The sequence below is a fragment of the Temnothorax americanus genome, unplaced genomic scaffold (genome assembly GCF_048541705.1).
Source record: "Temnothorax americanus isolate GAGA-0224 unplaced genomic scaffold, ASM4854170v1 Scaffold31, whole genome shotgun sequence".
Classification (NCBI taxonomy): Eukaryota; Metazoa; Arthropoda; class Insecta; order Hymenoptera; family Formicidae; genus Temnothorax; species Temnothorax americanus.
This window is the reverse complement of record NW_027509453.1, coordinates 1,770,532-1,786,933: the sequence shown is the minus strand read 5'-3', so window position 1 is coordinate 1,786,933 and position 16,402 is coordinate 1,770,532. Positions and strand designations below refer to the sequence as shown.

At 44.4% G+C, this 16,402-nt stretch overlaps 2 long non-coding RNA genes across 12 annotated transcripts in view; one reads left to right on the top strand and one right to left on the bottom strand.

The window, feature by feature from the left end:
- LOC143901042 (uncharacterized) overlaps nucleotides 1-16,402 on the top strand; it is a 258,202-nt gene that overhangs the window by 171,067 nt on the left and 70,733 nt on the right. The gene's annotated exons all lie outside the window — the stretch shown is intronic.
- The window catches only part of LOC143901046 (uncharacterized), a 71,644-nt gene continuing 62,225 nt past the window's right edge, over nucleotides 6,984-16,402 (bottom strand). Inside the window, exon 3 of the long non-coding RNA XR_013257958.1 lies at nucleotides 6,984-7,595. This is a non-coding gene — a long non-coding RNA (uncharacterized LOC143901046). The remainder of the gene's footprint in view (nucleotides 7,596-16,402) is intronic.

Here is a 16,402-nt window from a genome sequence, read left to right as displayed (position 1 = left end):
CGGCTTGGATACGCGCCCTCGTAGATTAGCCTCTTTTCATCGCGTCGAGCGGATTTGCATCCGTGTCCGGCTCCCGTACACGATCGACGCGTGTTTACGCTCGTGCCGAGTGTGATCGATATTCTCCGGTCTTGCGACGTCGTTACTTCTTTGGGAAACGCGCGCAACAGCTCGTGAAACGGCGTCGCGCTTCCGCGACATTGCGCCGGAGATATTTGGCTGTCGTATTAATTTCAGCGCGCGACTACACGCGGCCGATCGAAACTGCGCGACACGTGTAGCTCATCGTCTTTCACAAAGATATCACAGAGTCCTGTATCTCCGCTTCGTGATGAAAATAAAATTGCCGTACCACATTTATTTCCATTACTTTTTCATCCCTTTGATTAAATATAATAAATGTTTCTATATCTGGATTAATTACAACACCTGTTCCTTTCAAATTAACACTCTATTATAATTGACGGAAAAAATTCGTTGAGTAAGAATCAAATTTGCACGTAAATTTATTATTAGTCTCGTAAGTGCAGAAGGTTTGATCACGCCGCGCGCGCGCGGTTGCAGCTTCTCGAGTAATAAAGTTAAAGAGAATCGTATGGAGTAACAATGCGTAAACAGAGTTTACGTAACGTTGATACAAGCTGCTTGTCGCCACGTGCAATGCCGGTGCCATCGCGGTGGCATATCATTGGGCTGGGTGCAATGAAATTACTCATCGTATCTCCGCAGCGCGCGTCTTGGCAGTGCTCGGCTAGATTGGCGCACATCGCAGGGGAGGGTGTCGGAGCAGGACGGGTTTGGTTTAGTTACCGCGGACAGGTTGAATCGACGACTGCGTATCGCTAAACTCACATACGTGTCGTACGTCGCATGAGTCTAAGCGGCTCCGACTTCTTTTTCCCGACACATCGTGTTGTTTATTCCGCGATTTACCCACTTTCGCGCATTTCAGACTACAAGAAACGAATAAAATACGGTTATATAACATCGTTTGAATAAAGATGATATTGACGACACATATGCTACGTCTATTTTCCAAACTAGTTTGCTTGAAGATAAAAAGATTTTCGATCATTGTATCGGGTATTCGCAATAGGCAAAATTGCAATTCGGTATTAGTATTAATAATATTTACCACAATTAACCAACTATATTGTAAGTAAAATTATACCATTGTTTCGGAAATATTCCATCGTAAGTATTAATGATGTTTAGTGTAATTAACCCACTACACCGCGGTAAATTATGGTATGTTAATTACTGCAAACGTCATTAATGTTTTGAAATAACGTACAACTTATGCATATATTTTTCATACTTTTTTTTGCTGCATTATAGATACTGTCCGTCTAGTGTCTTTTCTTTGCTATGTAATTATTGTAATCTAGATGAATTTACAATCGTAAGGTCCGCCGATATTTTAAGGGACTATGGACTATCGTCGGTCGCCAAGTAGCCCGTGACGCTGCATTTAGTTGATAAATTCATCGACAATGGCACCGTTCATCCATCGGGGTGCGTTGCCATCGATCGAGCCACCGTGCTTGACAACCATAATGCTTTCGCTCTCGTAAGTTTAATTATACCCGTCGTTCGGACAACATTGCCTCGCTCGATTAAGCGTGTCGCAAGAATCGTAAGCGCAAATGCGTCGCTATCGCAAGCCGCCAAACCAGGCGTCACGATAAAAACAGATTATATAAAATTGGCATAAAAAACTTTCCTCTTTAATTTTTAAATTGTCACAAGGCCTCCGAAACACATTTCTGCCTTTCTTTCTCATTGAAATGTAAATGGAGTAATAATTCTCTAAATTGTATGTCTGCGGGGAAATTTTTTCTCTATATTGAATTACTAAAATAGTGTAATGTGCTGACTCAATTAAAACGTTATAGAAAGATTTAAGGTGGATTCTACGCGAATAAGGGTAGGCGGTGGCAAAAAGAAGGTCCGAAGGCAAAGTACGGGCCGGTCGTTCTTCGAAGAGGGCCAAGCCCTCCTCGACATATGTCGCGGTAAAAAATGGCCTCGGAAAAGGGACACCCGGGGCCACCGCAAGGGCCGGACGAGTAATAAAGTAATTTTATGAAGTGGTCGCCGACGTCCGTTCCCGTCCGGGGGTTGGAACGAGTGAAAAATTGCCCGGGACTCCGTTCCGGGGGTTAGCGCTTGAGAATATCGTAACTAAACCGCCCTTTAAGTGAAAACATACTGTCTTCGTTGCGACCCGGTATCCCTATACCGTAAAAAATAGAGAGAAAAAAAAGGAAGAAAACCGGGGACCGGAAAAGGCAACTCATCCGTTCCATCGCGCGCAGCCGTTTGTGCAAAAAGAGCAGCGCGATTTCCTTCTTTGCACGAATTCCTCCCGACGGAGAGGAAGAGGCCTATGAATTTTTAATTAATCTCCGGAGATGAATGGCACGGCGGAGTTACGGACGGCGAGATACCGCACGCTTTTGTCGTGACACTCGTTCGTCTCGATAATTGTCGATGTTTATTGTGCCATTAACGTCGGATGCGTGCGGTGAGCAAAAAAGCGATTGAAGGATTACGATGAATGAAAAAGGTCAGCCCGCGGCGGGACTCGTCTTCTTTTTTTCTCCCGACATACCTGCCAGTCACGTCACTCCGCCTCTCAATACGTCCTCGTGACGCGTTTAGTGATACTCCGCGCGTATTAGAGATCGTTGATCCCTTTGTTTTTCTTGAACTTCATTCCGCATCTTTCTCGATTTAGTCGCAATCTGTCATAATTTAAACGAGATTTATTCTTATCCTCTCTAATATTAGATCACGGCGACGCGGGCTTTGTCGCGGAATCTCGCTCGTAATGCTCGACGCGAATAAACTCGCGGAAAACGTTCGGTTTCTGCGCATATTTGTGTACAGTTTGCACAAATGCGGATTTATAATACATAAATAACTTTCTGTCGCACGTAAAATATCTGTCTCCAATCGCAGCAGCGTTGATTAATGTTAATTATGTTGAATTAAATTTTTCCGTTCCATCTGCACGACTGATTCAATACAAATATAATCTAAAATTATGATGCATTTAATCCAAAAAGAGCCGACGTATAATTAAGATTATTGCCTATCAAATTTAAGGGCTTTTCTGTGAAATCGTGCGAAACGATATATTGGATAACGATCCGTACGACGCGACTGCGTAACGACTCGGTCGGTCCGCGCAGCGAAATAATAAATCAGAAAAAGCCACGGGAGTGGCCCGTGCTCTTCGCTACCCACCCGTCTTTCGGTAACTTCGTCGACTATTAGATTACGCCGGAGCATCTGCAGAATCTCGGCCCGGCGCCGTTAATTTTCGTTAAAAACCAAATGCCGCGCGGATGCGAGCGCGGTGGTTCTTCCCGAACCCATCCCCTTTCGACTCACGCCAACCTCTGCCCTTCCCCCTTTCTCCCCTGCCCGCTCGCTCGCCCGGCCGCCCACAAGGGCTGTTTTCCCGGAGATAAGTAAGCACGGTTTTACATGGTTACCCGAACATTAACGCGGTCTTCCAGACTTCCATGAAGATTTAACGTCGCCGCGTTTGTTTCGCTTAAGTCGCACCGGGAGGGCCGCGTGCGACACTCGGTCCTTTATTTCGCGAGAAAGTCGGGGACATTTCATAGAGATTCATCGGCCGCCCGGCTGCAAGGGACGCTTGCTGCTCTTGGTAATTGAGGACACGATGCGCTGCGAGGGGAAATGGAGATGCGAGAAGTAGCACGAACGGGCTATCGATTTATATTCTATCGCATTGAACGAAAAATATGTTGTTCAGCAAGAAACTCTATTTAATAAATTCCGAAGAATGAAAATAATTTTTTTACATTTTTACAACAATTTTAACGCTTTGCAAGATTTATTTAGAGTCTGCATTTCAATACTTAACAATAACAATAAAACATTACGATACGATTGTGATACTCCTTTGATAATAGTGTATAAAATTTATATTTTCCGCGTCGAGCAAGTTGATTATAAATTTAATGAATAAAAGAGATATATAAAGTAAATGTAAAATATACTTAGAGACATATACGTTTTGAGTGAAAAATGTAATATTACTTTTGCTTTCGTGGTCATTCTCAATATTCCTCGCTGTGAGCGAGGGGAAGTACAAGTGGCTGATCGTGTGAAGTCACCCCTTTGCTACCGAGTTCACCCCGCCTTGGAAAGATGTCGTCGCTGGTTTAGTCCCTCGTCCAGTGGTTTGCGTCCTGGCTACGCTCAATTTTTAATGAAATCCTTTGCTGTTAAGTCGTTTCTAAATAAGATACAATGTTTGCTCTGTTCAATTATCTAGTGTATAACTCAATGAATTGTAAATGAGATTATAAAAATTATGTGAGTGCGGATGCATTTTTAATAAGGTAACTGCTTTACTGCTTTTTCGCATCTTTGTAGGGCAAACACGAGCTTATCCACCGTGCAGATTTCATTAGAAGCGTTTTAACAGAGTTTTAAATTTATCATCCAATTCCCTAGAGCTTTACGAGCGCTCGTGTTTTACCCCTTTACTGCAGAAATGCTATATCCCTTTATCTCGTGCCTTTTCCGGTATCCTTTATTCCACGGTGTTAACTCTCTCATGAAACATATAAATAAATTTTAAGGTTGACAAAAATACGAACGAATCATAGTTTGTACACAAGATCGTCAAATTAGGAACGAAATAAGAATACAAAGTGCTCTTCTATTTACAACTACACGATATATTGCTTTTGACGACTTTTAATTAATTTAATTAATTAAACGATTAATGAGAAGCTCCCGTGTCTCATTGTACGTACAATTAAATACAGTGCAGATGCAATTACAGAAAGGACTACACCGAGAGACACCATTGATACTTCAACAGTTGCGTGCGAAACAATACCGAGCATTTTTTCCGCATTCCTGCCGTCTCATTGAGAATGCCCTGGGGCTCTGTGAAAAAAAAGCAGCGTGGCCCACTTGACACCCCGTGCGCGTTCTTTCTCCCTTTCAGCGCGTACAACTTGTCCGTGAACGTTCCTGGACTACTGGCACGTGCCACGCGCCACCGCTGCGCAGAATTTCTCGTGTCGAATAAGCGACGCGCGTATGTGTATACGCGCGCGTATGCGTATAATGTATATGTGAGTATCTGGGTTGCCTGCCGTTTTTTTTCCCACTACCGCAGCCCCGGAGTATCACCCTCCACGGGAGGGATGCTTTTTCTAACAGGTGGTGGCCCACGGCCGCGTTTTTTTCTCTCTCTCACCCCTGCCGCGCATCTGTTTTCCCCGCTTTTTTTCCGCTTTTTTACAGGTGCACCCATTATCCGCCGTTCTGCTTTCGCATCGGTATCCTATTCATTTTCCACGGACCGTGGCCGGCCACTCTCGCCGACTGCCCCCGCGTCGACGCTTTTTCACTTAATTAAAGGTCATAAACTGCCGGCGCGACCGCCTTACGACGACGGCGGAAAAAAAGAGGAAATGAAAAAAAAAAAAAGAGGACGTACTGTCCGCAAATTGCTCGTCTCGCTTTTTCCCCGTGGTTTTCCTCGCAAGAGGACCTTAAGTGGCATGAAAAGTTAATTACCGCACACACGACAAGCATAAAAAGCGACAGCGTAGAAACGTACTACCGCACGTAATAACGCTGGGAGCACGACTATATAGGAAGGTAATAAATAGGGACACTCTCTTTTCGGAATAATCAGCAAGCCTGTCAGAGAGCCAATTAAATGTCAGCTATTTTTCAATATATCGTACATCGTCCTTTAAACTTTTACATGTCATATACCTCTTTTACATTGTATAAAATTTTAATATTTTATATAAATATTTTATTAAAATTTTAATAATATAATTTTAGATTTTAATAAAATATTCATTATTTTAATTACAGAGAAAAATGAAGTAATTTGAAAGAAAAATATCGTTTACGTGTATCATAAAATTCGATTTAATACGATTATATAAAAAGATGTTCACGTTAACTGATTATTAAGAATTTAAGATCTTAATTCGAGGACGATACGATAAAGTCACATAAGGCGCGCCAGATGTTAAAAGACGCTTGATAGAATCGCACGCGTCGAGAGAAAATATTCCTGCTAAAATCTTATTACTTTATTGCCGCGCGGCCGTTAAGAGAAAAACGCGGCCATTGCGGAGCAGCGGACGAATCCCATTCCATTAGAACAAAGACGGGGATTACCAACCGGGCAGATTGCACCCCCGTCGCAAATGAAATCTCGGCTGAAACTTTTTCCGCGTTTAACCCCCCGCGCTAGAAGGCGGACCCCTTCCACCCCCCCTTCGCCCGTCTCCGTTTTCTAGCCGGTGCCGCGAGATGAAAGAAAACTTTTCACTTTCCACGCCGGGTTTGCTCGCGCGGTCTCCGCGGACCACGAAATCTTCTCCGCTCGCTTGCCGGATAAAAGGCTAGGGGTGTGACACGCGGTAGGGGCGAGCGCTCCTTCTTTTTCGTAGGTACTTTTTTTTAACGGCGTCCGTCGGAAAAGCCAAGGGTGCGGAGAGTCTATGTGCGCGGCAGTGGAGGGGACTCGAAAGGAAAAGAAGGCGAAGGGGGTAAGGAGAGTTTTTCTTTCTCTCTTTCTACCATCTCGGCCTCTCTCGCAAAAAGGGGTGGCAGGAGCGCGGGTACTGAAACTGGGGTGGGGGTAAGACCGGCGGTTGGCGCCCCTTAACTACCCCTCACCGGGCAAATCAATAAAAATACGAAAGTGTTCTTCTTCGGGATACTGCTCGCGCGGACAGATCCTTTCGTTCGTTGCAGAGCGGAGAGAAGTAACTGCGAACCTTAAATATAGGAAAGGAAATGTATTACCGTTTCACGAATATATCTTCTATAACATAAAAGTCAAGGATTTCTTGAAAGTAAAAATAAATACAATATTGTTAATATCGCGCTTTTAATTTTGGCCTAATATAAAGATACGTATTCACATATTAATGAATATAGAAAAGAATCAGTCGATTAAGGAATGTCGTACAGTTTATAAATCTTTTTTCACTGTAAATAGAAATGTATTTTAAGCGAAAGAATATCTCTGTTTAAAAACAGATATATATAACACGTTATTACATATTGTATGTACATCAGGGAAACTATAATATAATTATACAAGAATAATAATTATTCATACCTTTGTCGCTCACCTTCATGTATATATTTTCTTTTCTCTCGCTAAAATGATTTACATATGTACACTAATTTAAGCTAAATGAATCTCGTTAAGCGGGGTCATCGGGCCAAAAAGTAATCGATTAACTGAGCACGATAGAAAATTAGTTGAAGTAGCCTCGCTCAAGTGGTAGTCATTGTTTCTTCGTCGTCTTCCTCATCCTCAAGTGCTATGGCATATGTTGTTCGCTGCAAACAGCGTTCGAAGTTTGGCGGCGAGCGAGTCGTCCCTCGGACGACCCTCGTGTCGTTTTCAAGTCGGTGCAAAGTACCTTCAAGTCGAGGATACTTGTAAGTCGAAGCATTCCGAAGGAGGTGAGGCGGCGCGAGATGTTTGACTAGCGTCTTCGTGCGAGTCAGAAAGCCCTCGCGATTACACATGCGGTCTTACATGTGTCCAGTGTGTCCTGTAACAAAAAAAAAGTAATGCAAGGATGATGGCACTCGAAACATGCAGATTGAAGCAACGTTGGAGGAACATTGAATGTTAATGGTTTCGAAACGTATATGAAACGTTAAATATTGTGTTTCAAGAAGTTTACTGAATTATTGAATAGGCTTGAAAAAACATGACTTATGTAACAAATAATTAATTAATATCGTAGTTTATATTCATATGTTATAGAATGCTTTTGCTTATTCATATATTGTAGAATGCTTATGCTTGGTAGGCTCAAGCGCAATGTATAAGCTCGTAATTCGTTCGCTGGTAATATGCAGCGAATAAATAATTTTTGTTTCATCATGTACCGAACCATCGCCTCTTTCTGCAGTTTCGAGGCGAGCCATGGAAAAATCCATCCCCTTGCCGATAGGACGGGCGAGATAGCCGAGGGTGAATCTTAAAATACAACCCCTCCGAAGACTGCCGACCCTGCCACTGCCGCCCCCGCTCTCCCATCTCCGGTTTCTTCGGCAACCCCCTTTGCGCGTATCTTTTTCCCCTTCACCCGCCTTGTTTCGGTGGTCGTACGCCCTCGCGATCCGGCAAATCATCCGACGCTACGTTCTTTTGTTCCTTCTTCGTGCCGTGAAAGATTTTCGCCAGATGGAAAAGCTGGAATACTTCGAAGTACTCGCGAAATGCCGCGGCATAAATTTATTCGTAAGAACTTCAATACGGTGTGCGAATTCGGCGTTAAATAAAAAAAGATTAAAGATGTATTCTGTTTAACTTGGATATCCTTTTCTTTATTCTAGGGAGCTATCGATTTATTATCATGAACCGTTTTCAACCGTTTTCTTAGAATTAAGTATAACTTATCGGCGAAGAAAGATAACTTAAAAATCGAGAGAATTGGACAGTCTTATATAATTTCTCAGGAATAGTAGCTTTGAATAAGACTGCACTTTTGCACGTTACGTTAATTTTTGTCATTGGATTGTGTAATTCTTGCTCGATGTTGCCACGCGCGACAATCTCAATTGGCCAGAACTTGACTTGACGTCATTAAAGAAGGGGACAAAAATCCCGGGGTTCTTTGTTCCAAGCACGCCATTTTATCACTCCTCGCCTCCGCGCCAGACGAATACACCCCTCTTTCGGCATATTTCAAGTGACAAAAAGCATCCCTTCCGAGGACTGAGATTCATTTTCTAACCGTCCACCCTCTTCGTCTCGCTCTCACCGTTGCATAACCAACGTCTCGCGCATTAATTGCCCTTATTCCATGGCAAAAAGCGAGCAATATTTTTCAGCGTCATGTTATAAGTGTTATAATCTGATTACGCCAAGTTTTATTTTTACTTATACTGGAGTTTGTCCGAAAACAATATCCGAAAAGATATTTCAAGTGAGAAAATATTTCAAGTACTGAATTTCTAATTAATTAATTTGAACATATTTGAAGTTTAGTGTTAATGTGTTACAGTTTCCTGAAAATTTTTTGGTTTATAAAATAATAATTCTAATTTATGATAATTATATAGAAATATGTGAAACATATCTTTATATTGATTTACATATTCGGATGATAATCGGATATAAGATAATACAATGAAGTCTCGAAGTAGGATTTCTCTAATCGGTAATTTGATATAGAAACGATTTCAAACTTTACCAGCTCATGGAAAAGATGCTAAATTTGATTTCCGTTTCTCCCGAGTTCGTCATGCAAGCTTCTAGGAAATGTCTCATCGGTATGAATTTCTATATTTAATATAAAATATTATTTCTCTCACGTTTTTTCTTCTGCAAATTCCACATTCAGATCTTGTCTTTAATAAAACGGCAATAATATTTTGATCTGTTTTTATATATTATCCTCTCTCTCTCTCTCTCTCTCTCTCTCTCTCTCTCTCTCTCTCTCTCTCTCTCTCTCTCTCTCTCTCTCTCTCTCTCTCTCTCTTTCTCGTTCTCTCTCTTTCTTTCTCTCTTGTTGTTTAAAAATCTTAAAATAAATTATTTTGAAGAAATAAACGATTTAAAATGCTGATAAAATATGAATCGACATCGAAATCTGCAGTTTTTATAAATTGTCTTACAATCTGTGGTTCTTGAACAATTTCGTAAGCATTCTATTTTGTTACGGTTCAATTTCTGCCGTGTATATTTTAGGTATTAAGCGAGCCATCGGCCATTTTATTCATCTTTCATTCCCCCGAGCCGCATCGAGGGTCGGGGATGAGGCGGGTGGATCCGTAGTCGAGGGTGAGTTGACGTCAGAAAAACCACCCTCGTCCAATTCAACCATCCTTCCACCCCCGGCTTTTCCAACCCCTTTTCGCCATTCCGGTCCACTTCGTGGCAGTCGACGACTGCTGGCTTGCTACGGAGGAGGGGGTGCTCTTTGAAAAAAAGTAAATCCCAAGTAAAATGGCCGTGTAACGTTTCCGCTCCTTTCTCTCTCGATAGGAAAGAGGAGAGAGCGAGAAAGCAAGTTCATTTTCATGGAATTCAACCGGGTCAATTTATAAGACGCGATTCGGGCTTCGTCGAGGCGGCGCCTTTACAGAGTTCGGTTTTACTTTGAGATTAAGGGGCTTCCTCGAAACTTGCAATTTTAATTTTGCCTTAATCGCTCGTCTCGCTTAGCCGTGGCGTGGATACGAGAGAAAACAAGCCTATAGGTCACAACGATCCGCCCGGTAAAAATTGATCCTATTAGTTCATTAACTATTTTATAATTTTAAACTACAATTACACAAAGTTCGAGAAATATTAAATATCCATTTCTTTCGTTCAAAGTTCTCTCTTTATCTAAAAATCTATACACAGCTCTCACTGGTACAAATATGCTTCTAATCAATTCCTTCCTGCAACAAATATTTCTGCAACCGCGGCGACGTATAACGAATGCTGCACGACGATTCGGAAAAGCTTGCTCGCCAGATAAATATTTGGACGACGTTCGAATCACGACCCAACGACATCCTGTCGATTTCGTCAGGAGTAAGCCGCGGAGGATCTCTGTTTTCTTAAAAAGAACGTGACCCGACTCGGCGACAGGATCAACGATCGCTGGCCGTTATGCGCGAGCGTTGTCGTCCCGTCGATCCGGCAAACGGCGAACGGAATCAAAGCACTACCGAAGGGAGCTTAAAGCGGCACTGTTGCGCATCCCAAGTGAAACTTTAAAGTCGATTGCACGTGTAGACACGAAATTTAGCGCGGATCCAAATTTTGACGGGGAGGCGTCGCGACGCCGTCTCGCACTTTCCGACGGCCGCCGCGGATTTTTGCGCCGCTCGGCGCAGCCGAGTCCTTCCTCGTGATCGTTTCCTACGTCAACGTACTAATAACGAACATCGCGTAGATCTTCTCACTCCGCGTGTTAACATTCGCGACGTATCCGTTTTCCGTTTGCAAATCTTGAAGTACAAGACTGTACTGTACGTACATGTCCAGCACCGGCGGAAGCTCTAACTCACCTTCGATATAGGGCGCACGCTGGCCATTCCCCACCTCGTTCCACTTCTGCGGAGCCCTTTGATCGTCGCGAAAAAATCCGGAAACCCGTTTCTCAAAAGTGACCCTACCTGGCGGTAACGGAGCGCGGCCGAAGGGTCATAGGAGAGGGAGAAACGACGTCGGAGGGACAGAGAGAGAAAGAGAGAGAGAGAAAGAGGGACGGAGAAAGAGAGAGAGAGAGAGAGAGAGAGAGAGAGAGAGAGAGAGAGAGAGTAGGACGCGCGGCCCAAACGGCCCTTTCCGCATTAGCATAACCCTTACGGTTTGTCCACGTGTGCGCCGGTATGCCAGGGGGCCGTAGAACTGGTCAGGTAAGTTTTTTCGCACTTTTTAATTCTCGATGACCAGATGCCCGGCCAGCCTGCCGGCTTGCGCGTAGCAAAGGGAAGGGCGCCGCTCCTTTAGCCTGACCTCAATGAGAGATGACCTCCCCTTCTCGGCTCCGGATGACCCCATAAAAATCGCGGAACCGGTTCCCGGGATTTTTCGGACGTTTCAACGGCCGCGCAAGAGAGAAACGTACCGGGTGCGTACGAACGCGTACGAGACTTCAGGTAAACGCGCCTTACCTCGAGCGCCGATCGTTACGCTTCAACGTGAACCGGCATGTGTTCTTTCTTCGGTAACCGTTTGGTAATATTTGACAACCGAATAATTACATTCACTTTGGCGTTCCCACAACGATCTGTAATAGTCTCATCGGACAGTATTGAATTTTTCTAACCGTAAGTAACAATTTTCATATATAAAGAGAGCAATGAGAGAGGTATCGTTACGTTTTATCTCACGTAGAAATCTATATAAAAGACTATTACAAAAGACTGATGATGTAAAACATCATAGAACCCGCGGAAAAAAAAAGACGCGTTGAAACTTTATCTATACGGACTTTAAATGGACAATCGACTTTCTCCTAAGACGTGTCCTCTGAGGTAAGGCGAGCGTACGTCGAAAGGCAAGACAGCGCTCGGCGACGGAGCGCAGGTAAGATAAATCGCGCGTATCAAAAGCATCCATTTCGGTGTCAGAGACTCAAGTTTCCAGAGTTCAGAAATCTCTCGAGAGGATCGACGGGAGGAGGCGGAGGGAGGGGGAGGGGGGGGGGAGGATGAGGTATGACCCGGTGAAGGTAATGGACTTAGGTACAGCGACCGCGTTGTTACAATGCGCGGCGTTACCGCGCGATGTGAAATTAAATCGATGCAATCGAACGACAACCCTCCGCACTCTACCGCGCGACGCTTCACGGCCGATTTAGCTAACGTCTACACGCCGCGTTATCGACGACAGTGCGTTTACATTCAGGTAAACAATCGCGTGCATTAAGCTGAACTGGCGAAAGCGGAAACGCGATAAGCATATTTACAGCATGGACTACATGGACCTGACAAGACGCTACGAAAGGAAGGAAAAAATATTGAAAACTCTTGCATTATTTTTTTTTATATGCACAGATCTTGTCTGTAATCTTCCCAAGCTCAATCTGTAGTTTCAAGTCTTGAAAAATTGTTTCTCGGAGTTATTTAAAAGATTATTACATCGGCATATATTTTGACGTTTCGTTTGGCTTTGATTCGCCGACATGTCGTGGATGGAATCGCGACCATCGAGAAAATTAACGGCGAAAGAAATTCGAAAACGGCGAAACACTTTGCAGTCGTTTGCTCCGAGGGAAGAAAAAGTCGAAGCCCAGGGCGGTTCTCGATTCCCCTTCCCCGGGACATAGAGCCGGTGAGAAGTGACGAGGGTGGGTGGGCCAGCGCGGGGGTTGACGAAGGAAGAGAGACGGCGAAGGCGAATGGAGACGGTGGTGGAAGGAGGGCGGCATTAATTACGGTCCTTTATTATAAAAACTGAACTCCCTCCGGCCAGGAGAGAACGAAGAGAGAGGCAGATAAGGAGGGAAAAAGCCCCCAACTCTCCGACGGCTACCGCCCCCCCCCGCGTCCACCCTCTCTCGGTCCGGCCACCAATCCTTCCGACAACCCCGTGCCCCCGCCGCAGAACGTCTCCCTCTGTTCAATTTAAAATACTTAATCTGTCTTAGTCCGGAGCCGCGCGGGGTTGTCAAATGCAACTGTTGTCGCGGAGGACGACTGTCTTGCAAGAGTTACGAATACGCTCTTAATACCTTCGTCTCGAAATATCAAGCGCAGAATCACCAACTAGATTTCTATCTTCACGGAAAAAGTTCTCTCTTTGTAAATAGATGAGCGACAGGTAAAAGCATTCTTTTTTTTATTCATAAACCCTGATATCATTAAGACTTAAAATGGAAAAGTATTTTTAATCGAAAACCATTACATTTTTATAAAGTTTGTATTAACAGTAATGGAACAAGTCGTAAAAAAAAATTTGTTTCTTATTGTTTGGAGAGATAAGAATTTGTACAGCTTACTATCAATATAAAATGGGATACTATGCTTCTTTCAAATTATTATTTTTTTTTATTACGATAAATCTTCTAACACATGAATGTGATAACTTGAAAACTTATTACTACATAAAGGCGGGACTTTCAATCCACACTCGATGTGCTTCTATATACCATGGCTCAGATATATAACACATACATCATACATGTTCCAATGTTACGCATCGCATTTATAGGTTCGATAATCGGACGACCGGTGGTCGTTGCAGTTGAGAACCACCGTGGAAAATAAGAAACGGGAAAATGGCGAGGATTTTAATTTGCATCTCCCCCGCCCCTCTCGCACCCGTCCACCCATTCAACCACCCACCATCCCCGCGACTTACCACCCATCCAGCCTTGTCTTTTGCAGAGCTCGAGAGTCTAGCTACTTTCTCCAGAGGGGCGGTATAGAGAAGACAAGGGGTAAGAGCGGGCCACGGGATGGCGGCGCGCGGGGGCCAGAATAGCACGGGGTCGGCGCGGGGGGGGGGAGGGGGGGCAAACGGTTGGAAATATCATAGCCGCACGCGCAGAACGAAATTACCGATTTGCCTTGGGCGTTCCTTCCTTTTTTCCGATTCCGCCGAGCTCTTCGCTCGGGTCCGCTAAGCTTCATCCTTCTTCCTTTATCCTTCTGCGTTCTTCCCCGCGGCCGCCGTTCTTCCCCGGCAGACCACCCTTCTTCCAAAGCCCCGGCATGGCAAATAACTTTCATAATTCTCGATTAGAAAGTTTTCCACCTCGAACCGAGAGTGGAGAAGGGGCATCGTCCTCTTTTTCGATCTCCGTCTCGCTTTCTTCCTGCCGCCCATCTTCTCGGCCGCCCTCTTTCTGTTTTTCCTCTCTCCTCTTCCTCCTCCCGCGCCTTTCTTCTCGCCGAGCCCTTTCTCTCGACCGAGAGCCCACCAGCCGCGTCTCAAAGAAGGGAGATGAAAATCAAAATCGACTTCGATTCGAGTTCCGAGCCGTCGACCCTCATTATCCTTGGAATTCATCATTCCCGATCAGCCCCGCTTAAAATCGGCTTCCACGTCGTCGACGATAGATCGGATCGTGACTGTTGAATTTTTGACACTCGACATTTCGCCGGACGTGGTATTTTTCTCGGCGCGACGTCACCACGTAAGCAAGACGTTAATTACATTCTCGCGAGGCGAAGAGTGGATAATGATGTTTGCGAAAGCTTAGCGAAGTTGGCGCACGCGGCAATTACACGCTCGTAAACTGTTTTAACACTAGAAAGATGGGTTAGCTCGAGGTATCCTTTCCGGCCACAATTACGTAGGAAAAAATTATGGACAGCCATGTAATCATTCTGTGTTTATAATAATTCTTATTTTACGTGATAATATTTTACACGTGAAATCGACAGGTCTTGTAAAGAATTCTCAATTGCACGTATCAACCAAAAAATTAGTATCAGCGTATTACATTACGCGTAATATTTCAGCGACGTATTTAATGATGTAAAATAATATTTGCGATAAATTATAACTTCATATTATGCGGCGCGGTTGATCATCAAATGAGGTTTGTCTAAAAGCACGCCAAAACAATGCACTTTCAACGAGACTTCAATAAAGTTTCACAACAGCAGTTTCGAGGAGTTTGTGATCAAGACTGTACCGCGATCTTATTGAAAGTACCGAGCAAATGGTTCCCGGTTACGGTTGTAGGGTCAGCTCGAAGGGTCACTCGACATATGGCCCAGATCCTGGCCCCGCATTACGCAGCACGAATTCAATCCCCTCCTGATTTCGGACAATTCCCGCGAACACGCCTTTTTTATTCTCACAATCAGTCTTGCCACTTCTTCCTCTGCTCCAGCGGACCCGAAAAAAGAAGTTCTTGCCGTAGCACGGAGAACTTATATTTTTCTTAGCAAAACTTGTTTCTCAGCAATTTTTGATAGAATCGATAAGAAATAGTTTGCTTATTAAGTAAAAATTTTCATCGTTTCTTTTAATATTATATTAACTTTTAATAATGGATCGTTTCATTTTCACAAAAGCAGATAAGAACGCTATAAAATATAGTTTTATCAAAAGATGAATCTTGTTTAGTTTTTATCAACGACCATCACGAACTTGGCGAAATATTCTGCCACGTATAATTAATCTCTATCAAATAAAACTTTACCGGACTACAAATGTAAGTTATGTACGCCGAGTTTGCATGTCGCTACACATTAAATATTGCGCCTGAATAAGTGCGCGAGTGTCAGACTCGCGAGTGGAGAAACTACGAGACAGCGTGGAATAAAGAGAAATCGAGAAAGGGGAAGAAAGAGATCAAGGAGGCTGCCGCGCGCTGCCGGCATCTCGACCATGGTACCCACTTCGCTTCATTAATTTCTCGCAAAGACAGTGTCAGAGTCACGGGGTTTTCCGGCTGCAGGGGCTCCTGGGGACCCGAGGCTCCTCTCCGGTCTCTCTTACGGTCTGGTATTTAAATTCAAAAACGAGAGCAAGCCAACCGACTCCTTTTCTCTCTTTTCTCATCGTCCTCGTCTCGCTCGCGGCGTTTCCTAATGTTTTTCCCTCGTTTCTCATTCTTCCTTCGAAGCGCACCTCCGCGCCCACCGCCACCTCTGCCCACTTCCTTCCTCCTCCCGCGGGCCCCCGCTTGTCCGCCGACAGTACCACCCTCCGGCCACCCTCCCGCAGCCACCTCGTTCCACGAAGGCTCAGTCAATAAAGTATTCTAAAAAGCCCGCGCGAATAAGAGCCGTCTTACTCTCCCTCTTGCCCCCTACCGCCATCCAGCAGCCATCCTCATCCCCCTTCTCGTTTCTAGCTGGCAATCCCCTTCGCCCCTGCTACTTCTTCGTCCCTGGGCCACCCCGTTCGACCCCACCGTGACGATGGGTGGCGGAGGAGGAGGAGGTG